Genomic DNA, 7,505 nt, shown 5'->3' on the forward strand with positions numbered 1-7,505 from the left:
TTTGCGCCACGATAGCTCTACTCCTTATTATCCGCAAGCCAACGGTTTGGTTGAGTCTATCAACAAAGTTCTGGTTATCATGATCCGACGAACCATTGGTATTCATCGGTCGAATTGGCACAACATGTTATTTTCAGCGCTATGGGCATACCGAACCTCAGTGAAAACTTCAACAGGGTTCACTCCTTTCCAGCTAGTTTATGGCTTGGAAGCTGTGTTACCCATTGAATGCGAAATCCCATCACTTCAAATGGCTGTCGAATTACTTCCAGCTACTTCCGAAGAGGAGAAACGTTTATTATACTTAGCTAAATTAGATGAGACTCGACGTGACGCTGCATTGGCAATCGAGACTCACGCGAAGCGAATGAAAGCTCAGTATGATAGAAATGTGACCCCTCGAAGTTTTTCGGAGGGAGACCTAGTGCTATTATATGATCAAGCTAACGATAAGCTAGGTGCTGGAAAATTCGTTCCTATGTGGCATGGACCCTACATTGTAAAGCGAAAGCTAGCAAAAGGGGCTTATGAGCTGGTAGATTTTGATGGGGACTCTTTGGGTAAACCCAGAAATGGACTTTACCTAAAGAGGTATTATGCTTAAATGGTGGGTATGGAGAATTTTTAGTTAGGTTAGGTTTTCTTTCTAGCTAGTATGTTTGTTAGTTTAGTTAGTGTGCTTAGCTTAGAGAGTGTGTTTTTCGTCGTTATTCTGGCTTATCTTGGTTTTACTCTTGATATTGCAGATGTCGACGCCTCTCCAAACATACATTGGATTTGCTGATGGTGCTTGTCGTAGTACACGGAATATCTCTTCCGCAGCTTGGGTTATCTATTCGCCCTCTGACGAGTTAGTTTCTATGCATGGGGTAAGCCTCGGTCAAACAACGAACAACATTGCAGAATACAGTGCAGTGGTTGAATTATTATCCGAATCTATTTCATTTGGAATTCGACGTTTGATAGTGAGGTTAGATTCTGAACTTGTTGTATTACAGCTTAATAGAGTATATGCCATTAGAAATCCTGTGTTATTAAGGTTGTTTTTGAGAGTGCGTCTCTTGGAACGTGAATTTGATTACATTGAATATCAGCATATTCCAAGGTCTTTAAATACATTAGCAGATGCAATTGCTTCTCGAATGTTGGACAGACATTTACGATAATCATGCAAGTAAATTTAAAAACATTTCATCACATATGTTAAACAAGATAAGCCGGTAATAGTGATATATATATATAGATAGGAGTGTGTCAAAAAATATACATCGTCTTCGATCATAGGTTGAAAAACACCTTATGATCGGCAAAAATGATAAGTACAAAAAGCCAAAAATGTCATATGTGTCTACAAAAGTGACTAGCCAATCACTGGTGGTGCTCCCTATACGACACCACTGCACGGGCTACCTTACACAAAAACCTCCTAAACGGTCCAGGGACTGCGACTACATAGCGCTGAAGTCTGATAGGAATATCATCTATGGTAGTCTCAGGTATATCCACCGTCAGACGCTCTAGATCCTGCTCCAACTCAGCTAGTGACTCTGCAGCCGCGTCCTGTGGGGCCGGTACCGGTGCAACTGGATGTCTCCTCTCAAAAGGCCGGAGGTTGGCTGGGCGCTGTGGACCAACATCTGCATTTTGAAAATTTTTACTGTCAGTTTTGAGACGATATATATAAAAAACAAAAAAAATATATAATTTGAAAACTTGTGAAAAATAAAGTACCTCTGTCGTCCCATTGTTCTCCCTGTGGAAGAACCATGTCCGGATCACCTCGAAAATCTACTCCGGCATACGGAAAGTCCTGAATCGAAAAGACCTGGTCCTCTAACCAGTGAAAATAACCATCAGGGAATCGAACAACTGCCGCGCCCTCGTCAGGATGCCGGGCCATCACCGTAACCCATCGTATCAGCTTTGGCTCCCGAGGACCCAAGATATCAACAGTGAGTTGCTGAGGGATCAGCATCGGAACTCTCTCTAAGGCAAAGCTCACAACTAGAGGCCCATATCCAAAAGTCTTCAGTTGTCCGTTCTTTGCCCTAGTCAGTTGGCCCTTCATATTAGCCGACACAGCATCACACCAGTTGAAAATGGTGCCTTGGAAACAGTCAATTGCCATCCGCATTTGGGACCCGGTGGCAATATGTAAAGCGGCTGCACCGCAAATTCTGGTAACCGTGAAAGCTATAACCTTGAGTTCACGCCGAGAGATGTGTTTGATTTCTACGCCTTTCGCATGGTGTTGATTGGGTATGCACCAATCTGCCCGGAGACTAGCAAGGGATTGGCCACCCGGCCTAGTCCCGGCTAGATTGAGTTGCTCGCCCCTATTTGGCAAGCCAGTGAGAAAGTATATGTCAGAGGGCTCTATCTCGAGCTGGTGCCCTCCGATGTAAAAGCATTGCTCATGAATGTTCCATCTCTCAACCAGCCACTCCAAGAATCTCACCTGAGCCCTCATGCCAGGTATGGCCCAGTATTTATATAGTCCGCATGCTTTTAAGGCATCAATGGAAGGTTGATGATTAATTGCGGCTAAATCAACGTCCTCGTGCTCTCTTTCTCTCCAATCCAACATGGTGAGTGCCCTACACACCAAGAAATAATGATTAGAATTAGTTTGGGAAATTTCAAATGGTTATTTTTGGGGTTTGGGGTTTCAAATTCCGCCCTTCGCGGGGGACGCACCCCGCGTTTAGGACACAGAGCGTCGGGACGCAGCTGGCCTGAAGGTGGGCTGCGTACCCCGACCTTTTTCCTGTGTAGGAAAAGGTCGGGGGACGCAGGTCACCCTTAGGGCACCTGCGTACCCCGCAGAGCGATTTTAAAACCTAAAACCCCCCAAAAACCAAAACTAAAACCTAAAACAAAATTTTAATCGGATGAAATTGAAGAGGAGGATGTTGTGAAATACCTGGAAGAGACGGCGTTCGATTCTGACGGTCGGATTCTCCGCAACGACCACGGGAAGTTTCTTGCCAAAAGCCCTTTTTTCAACCTCAACAGTAAAATGGTAAAAATGACATGGTAAAAAGTCTTTTTATAGGTTTTTTGGATGAATGAATGCTAGGTTTGTTTATTTTTCACCATGGAAGGATATTTTTCAATGTATTTTTGCCTATCTTAAACAGGTATGAGTAATGTGTCGTTTTTGTGCAGGACAAAGGGATTTAGAGGGAAAATTGTCATTTTTCACGAACCAAAATATCAGAGTCATCTTTTAAGCCCTTTTCTGACTCCTAAAATATGAAAAGATTGCCGAGCGTTTCTTTTACACTCGTTAAAACGGAATTAAAAGACGGTCCCCTTATAGCTCTTTTCTGACCGTAAAATCAGGAAAAGATTGCCGGGTTTTTGTCGTTTCAAACTCGATACTGGAAATAAAACGACGTGTCCTTGATCGCTTTTTACTTTTCAGGTCAGTGGCACTAATTATGAAAGTACTCCTTGGTCGCAAGATCAAGCGGTTCCCCCAGGTATTTATTTATACTTTTTCGGGCTTGAGGGACACAAATCTACGAAAAAGTTCAACTTGGAGTCTTCTTAAGTTTTTTAGACTCTCTAAAATTGAAAAACGCCGAGTTTCTCCTATACTGGGCTCGTTAAACATTTCACAGTAAAGGACCTGTTCAATTACAAACAGGAACGAACCACTCCTTCCTAGGGTTCGAATCAAAACTAGGTTGGACTCATCCGAAGGATGAGCTTATAATCAAGCATATGTTATCCTCCTCAAGCTTGTTAAAAATAAAGAGGTACTTGCCAGAAATGGTGGGGGAAAAGAGAGAAGAATGAGCCTATTTGTTATCTTTTGTCTCAGAAGAAACTTTATTACCACTCTTGGACACGACACTTTTCATTCACCTGGGTTGGGAAATCCTTTACCTCACAGTTGATCAAACCACTTTGAAAGTCTTCAGCCGGGTTCCGGGGATTAACTTTGAGTCATTCATCACCAAGCCATCTGTCGTGTCGTTATGTGTTCAAGAGGTCTGCAAACAAAACTTTCATCTGCAAAATACTTGTCATCCATTTGACCATCCCTGAGTCAGTCCTTACAGCAACATTTCTTCAACTTGAACAATGATTTCGTGTTGTGGGCTTGCCTGCAACGGGTCGCTTTCTATCGACATCAACACATTATCTAGAGAGATGACTTAGAAATCGTCAGTACCTTGAAGTCTGCATGCATCAATGGCAGGTTTCTCGCCTTTGACGTCAGTTTACATCATTGACTTTCGATCGAAGGATTCCGTGAAATGTTCGACATCAACTCATTCATTCACATCTCATGGATTGTACTGGGTACTTTGAGAACCATTGACATTACTGGTGGTCTCTCTCACACTTGTTAACAGTTTACATCATCGACTGGTAATCAAGTGGTTTCTACCATGTTCGACATCAACTCATTTATTCGCATGGCTAGAATCGTACCAATTCGGGAAGTAGAAATGAAGACCCTGGATCTAGTTTCCACCATCCAGGCTGCGAGGAGTTTTGTATTCATTATCTAAGTAGACTAATCATAAACAGATGGCTGCGCCCATACTGTGTCTACAAAAGTCTATGATTTTGATGTACTACAAGATCATTCCTGTATCAGAATAGTTAGTCTGTTAGTTAAAGTTTTGATCTGAGTATGGGAATGCCTACCTCAGTGATGATATAATCTTATACATGTATTTTGTGTTGAAAATTGCAGGTTCTGACCAGGCTCTCCACGAGATAATCCTTGAAATGATAAAGCGCTTCACCCTTCCTAGATAATACAAAACCCTAATCTATTACAGGCTTCGCACTTTAGGGGGCAATCTGTTACACTAAAAAATGTCACCATGGCTATTTACAGTTAGTATGGCTCTATCAACAGTCATGTTGTCCTTTTAGGCAAGTCTTATGCCTCTGCTCTCCATGTCAAACTCCAAAAAGAGAGAAAGTCTTTATAAATGTATTTATCTCTGGGTACGCAGGTTCTCTCAACCTTACCTGCGGGTACGCACCCAATGTTCACAAAAGCTGCGTCCTTGTACGCTCTGTATGTAAAGGGGCAGGTGCGTCCCCCTGTAAAGGTCAAAATGCGCAAGTTTCATCTTTAAAAAGTTACTTGTGGTCATTTCTAGAGCATTCTAGAAGGTTGTTCGACGTGTATTGAGCGCCTCCAGATGGTTCATGTACCCCTACCAAAGAGGAACTTATCCCATCAATAAGGGAGCTATCCCATCCAAAGAGGGGATTATCCCATTGATGGTGGACCTGAATAACTTCCTCTAGACCACTATAAATACAGGCATTGGGCCAGAAGGAGGGGAGGTTGGAAGCTATACATTTCTAAGGGTAGATGCTGCTGGAATTAGGACTCCCATTTAGAAGCTTGTGAGGAGAGATTGCCATCTTTGCTTGTTCTATTTGGAAGTGGGTGAGCTTTGTCAAAGTAAAGGAGAACTCTTGATGGACCCTGGGAGGGACTTGCACAACACCAAGGCTCAGGTTGTATTTGTTCCTTTTGTTACCTATTAATGCAAATGAGTCCATTCTTCTCAATAACTTGTTATTTATGAGTTGTTTCATGTACTCCTTGGTCTATGTGTTAAATATGTTTTATTCTATGAGATTATCAAGTGCTATTTAATCATTTGATTGTTAGTGGATGCAGGTTTCGAAGTGAAGGAGGAGCTCATCTGGATCAGCGAGGCTGGACTGCTACAACAGCGTGGGACTACAGGTAGGATCTAAACACTTGATTTCTTATATAGTAAATGCATGTTTAGAGAAGGATTGCTCTTGTTTGTCTTGTTTGTCACTAGAGAGTCTTAGGCTCCTAGGGAGGTTGGTTGTGTCCGCACTATCGACTCTTTCCGCCTGACAGTACTTGAGCAGAGGATTTTGTGGTGGCTTGAAGTTTCTGTCAATAATGGCTAAAGGATCGACCATTCGATTTCTTTCTCTTGGAAAAAATTGTATGTTAAAATACAAGAATAAGTTGTTGATCGAGTCCCAAACCTTATTTTGTAGGCCCTTAGACAGGTGTGTTTGGTTTGGCATTGGTCCTTTATTTTCTTGACCACCAGTTCAGAATATTCAAATATGGCCAGGCAGTCAATATTTATATTATTTTCCACTTGCAAGCCTAGTAGCAGTGCCTCATATTCTGCCAGATTGTTGGTGACCTCAATCTACAATTTGAAGGATAGAGGAATTAAGTTACCTTTTGGAGATATTAGCAATACTCCTACCCCGTTTCCTTCTTTTGAATTTGTCCCATCAAAATATATCTTCCATACCTTGCTACACTATTTCAATTGTCTATCCAATTGGATTGCATGATGTATCTATGTTTCTTCTAGGATAAATTCCTCTTCTTCTAGCATAAAACAGGATATGTCTCCTTTTGTTCTATACACAGGAGCATTGTTTTTACAATCAGCATTGGTGACTGTTTTGATGAATCTATATTCCCTGTACAGTTTCCTTTCCTCTCCACCAAAGGTAGGAATGGTAGGATAAGTTAGATCCATCTTGATGAACCCTCCAATATTAGATCCCCAAGACCTAGACAAAAGCATACCAAACCTTGCTAGGATGTCAAAAACTACAATATCTATTACCACACTTTTTGTTGGGATCTGGGCCATCCACCATGTCCATGATAATCCCCAAGCACCTAATCCTCTTAGAATCAAAGTAATATAGATCCTTATAGGGTCTGGTTATCTCTAGACCTAGTTTCTCCATTACAGATAATGGCATCAAATTATGAGAAGAACGAGAGTCTAACATGCAATTGTGAAGTAGGAGGTTGTGTACTACCAGAGTGACGTAAAAAGGTGGTGTGGAGGGATCATGTTTTTTGACATGGGGCCGAAATACAACCATTGGCCTTTCTTCTTGGAGGTTCAAGCTATCGGGTGATTGATTAGAAATGGATGGAAACATAAACTGGGAAGCTTGATCCCTATAGGTGGGTTGTTTCAAAAGCTCCGATAAAGGCACCAATATTTTGACTTTTTCTAGCTCGTTTTGAAGATTAAAGACAACATGGCCCCTTTCGGTAGAGTTAACCACCATCGGTTCCTTCCTCTTCTCATGGATGGGCCTAAGAGGATGAGGTCATTTCTCTTCTTTGCGAACTTTTGGCTTATGGTAGCTCAAATATAAGGACTCCTTTTTTATTTCAATGTTTGGATCCAACTGTCCTTTCCACTTGTCTGCCAGCTTTGGAAGCCCTTGGGAAGAAGTACCATTGTCTTGGTCTTGTGCTCTTGATCTCCTTTTTTACAACCAAAGATCGTACCTCTTGTGTAGATGATCCTGGATGAGATCAGTGACCTGATTGCAGTAATCAATGATCTCATCATCACTCATCATTGCAACAATCTCCTCCTCTTCCTCTTCTTGTAATCTGAGTTCTTTCTCTTCATCAGAGACAAAGGCATACACATTTCCCTGAACTTCATTGGCATCTGGCATCTATTCCTTTAGATCATATTCTATAT

This window comes from Pinus tabuliformis, chromosome X (genome assembly GCF_031772625.1).
Source record: "Pinus tabuliformis cultivar Carrire ecotype Pingquan chromosome X, CPIR1, whole genome shotgun sequence".
Taxonomy (NCBI): Eukaryota; Viridiplantae; Streptophyta; class Pinopsida; order Pinales; family Pinaceae; genus Pinus; species Pinus tabuliformis.